The following is a 3,772-nucleotide window of genomic DNA, read 5'->3' on the forward strand; positions in this document are numbered from 1 at the left end:
TTCCTAACCATAGTTCCTGGAGAGTTACACCAGTACTAGACTACCTTCCTCTGCGCTAAACTACCAAAGTATCTCCTGTGGATTGAACCCACGCCAGAGAGGTAACTGGATTAGAAGTCATCAACTCGACTACGGAGACCGTTATGGGCCATGGACATCCATTCCAATTATGATCTCAAACATGTGCATAAAGTTTCAGCAGTTTAGAATGTGAATACCTTTAATAGTTTTGAAGATTGATATAACATACAAAGGGTTATAGTTCAGTCTGACAAAATCCATGTCAAATTTATGGGCCTTGAATAGACTCCCCTATTAATAACTCTAATACGAGTTTTAAGTTTGAGGAGAATAAGGTCAATAAGTCTGAAGTTTAAACCAGATATTTTGAAGTTCATTAAGGGCCACAACTCATGTCAAAATCCATGCCAGTTATGGGCCTTGCACAGTGACCCTCGATTATGATCCTTAATGTGTATAAAGATTCAAGGGAATACCTTCAGTAGTTTTGAAGATTGCTATTACATGCAAATTACTTAATCAGTTTAAAAAGAGCCAAAATTCATCAAATACCCTGTCAAAATTTTGGGCTTTGGATATTAACTTACAATTAGTTCCACAACATGTATGTTAAGTTTCAAGTGTGAATCCCTTACAGTAAGTTCAGAAATTCAGAGTTTCATAAAAGTCAGTTAAAAATCTGCACTAGAGTTACGGGTCCTGGATAGTAACCTATTACGATCTAAGAAAAGAAACAAGTTTTAAAAAATAACATCTTCAGAAGTTCTGAAAGTTGATGTTGCATGCAAAGCTGTAATAAAACTTTTACAAAATAATAAACTAACAATTTTTTTTCTTCAAAAAACATTTACTTGAGTTCTGTATAATGATAACATTACATATATTGCTCATACATACACCCTAAAATATTTCATCTCACAAAAAAACATCCTCAGAAGATTAATGAAATTATTGATACTAGAGATTTAAAAATATTAGAAGTTAACAGTACTGGAAACTACATATGTTTAAAAAAATGCAAAAAATGTGAAAAAATATACCGTATATCAAGCAGAGCACTGTAACATTTTCGTTGTTATTTTTATATAAAAATACAATAATAATGCTAAATTGTGTACAAGAAGTCTTAAAATAGATTGTATAACTATGTAACATATTAAAGTAATAATACTGAAAGCAGAGTCCTTTAAGGTAATAAGATACTGTAGAAAATATTCAAATATAAATTTACTATAAGATAGACATAGTAAAATCAAGAATACATATATGTGCAACACTACATCATTTCATGTGAAGCAAATTTTGTAGAATTAATGAGGAAAATTCAGAGAAACATACAAAAAGTAAAAGGCCATAACTCTCAAAAGTAAAGACTCCCACAGTAAACAAAACATTTTATGCACATCACCTCTTCATTACCTCATATTCAATTTTAAACTAGAACTGCCACTATCATGGCGTGAATACCCCCGCATACCACTTTGACAGAATCAACAGTGGCCATTTAGAGCTCAAGGACAACCTCCCTGCCAAATCTGAGGTTACTAAGCCAGTGCATTGCTAAGTTATGTATTCTACATGCTTCAAATGTGAAAATGTCAAAATCAATACATTGCGGACAGGACATTCTTTAGCAATTGAAAAGAAAAGCTTCTTTTTTTTGTCAAGGTCCCTGTGACCTTGACCTTTGACCCAGTGACCTCAAAATCAATAGGGGTCACCTTATAGTCATGATCAACATCCATGCCAAATATGAAGACTGTGGGTCAAAGGAATCTTAAGTTAATGGGTGGACAAACTTTTTGAAGTCAAAGTCCCTGTGACCTTGACCTTTGATCCAGTGACCTCAAAATCAATAGGGGTCATCTACTAATCATGACTAACCTCCATGCCAAATATGAAGACTGTGGGTCAAAGGAATCTTAAGTTATAGGGCGGACAAGCTTTTTGAAGTCAAGGCCCCTGTGACTTTGACCTGGTGACCTCAAAGTCAGTAGGGGACATCTACTAATCATGACTAACCTCCATGCCAAATATGAAGACTATGGGTCAAAGGAATCTTAAGTTATTGGTGGGACAAGCTTTTTGAAGTCAAGGCCCCTGTGACCTTGACCTTTGACCTCAAAATCAATAGGGGTCATCTACTAATCATGACTAACCTCCATGCCAAATATGAAGACTATGGGTCAAAGGAATCTTAAGTTATTGGGCGGACAAGCTTTTTGAAGTCAAGGCCCCTGTGACCTTGACCTTTGATAACCTCAAAATCAATAGGGGTCATCTACTAATCATGACTAACCTCCATGCCAAATATGAAGACTAAGGGTCAAAGGAATCTTAAGTTATTGGGCGGACAAGAAAAAACCGACGGACGGCCGGACGGCCGGACAAGCTGATTCCAGTATACCCCCCTTACAACTTTGTTGTGCAGGGTATAACTAGTGGTTGATGAAAAATTGTCGTGACAAATTTTGATTTCTGATGGACGGACAAATATTTTTTGTGACTAATTCTGTGCATAATGTACGCTAAACACAATGGCATCGATGACCATGTCATTGCCAAAATAAATGACATATCTTAAAAATTACTATCAAACTTACGTTCTAACCAAGTATAACTTCAAGCCAATTATTGTTTATACATGCATAATTTCCTATCATAAATCCTTGAAAATTCAACACAAATCATTAGCCAAAATAGTATACCAGGAAAAAAAATCCAATTTTCAAAGCAAATATTGTCTTTTTAAATTTTACAAAACTTTTCTATTATTCCACAGTCTATATTTATATTGTACCCTTGATGAGCCAGCTTTGAAGCTGACCTGCCTTTTCATAAAAGTATGCATCAGTATCAAGTTTTGTTTGGACCAAATTATCACAAATATGACCATGTGATCTATTTTATTTAAACTTAAATAATGAATCTTCAATTTTGAAACTGTATTTTGTCAAGAGAAATATGCTGACCCCAGCAAGATGATGAAACGAAAATGTAGCCTGGAATTGGTCAACAGCTAAAATGTGAAAATATGTAGGACATTATGTTACCTTTGTGCAGTAATGGATTAACTACTATTTTGAAACAGTAGTTTATCTGTTATTGCACTAAGATGATGATAAGCTTTTATAAGTGCTTAAAAGTTGACTACAAAATGGAAGACTTTCAATATGATATTTCAACACTGCATAACTGTTTGGCACATTGTGAAATTTAACATGAATTATATAATAATCAATATTTGATATATATATTATTATACATTTGATGTATAACTATTATACTCTTGCATTTAAACAAAACATTTTCATTTAGCAAAACATGTATTACATAAGAATGATGAAAACAAATTGTACAAGTATGTTTTGATATCAGCAACATATATTATTTCAAAATCTTATTTTAATACTGATGCAAATAAATTGGCAAAATATTCGTCATACATGTATATAAGTTTCAATAACAAACAATAAAATGTTGGCATAACAATAATTGCACATTGTTCACTGAATTTTATTTTGCACATCAAACAAAACGTCTGTGATTAGCCAGATTTAAAGTCAATACATGTGTATTATAATAAGGTAAACATTATTCAATAATGAAATGCATATTACTATAGAGCTATAACTGAGCTCACTGACAATTTGTATTGAATGTAAGTCTCCAAATAACATCCAACCTCACCCCTTTACCCTCCAATTTACCAAATCATCTACATGTAATAGAAATTATAATGGATTTGCCC

Source organism: Ruditapes philippinarum, unplaced genomic scaffold (assembly GCF_026571515.1).
Source record: "Ruditapes philippinarum isolate M1 unplaced genomic scaffold, ASM2657151v2 ctg573_1_1_1_1, whole genome shotgun sequence".
Lineage (NCBI taxonomy): Eukaryota > Metazoa > Mollusca > Bivalvia > Venerida > Veneridae > Ruditapes > Ruditapes philippinarum.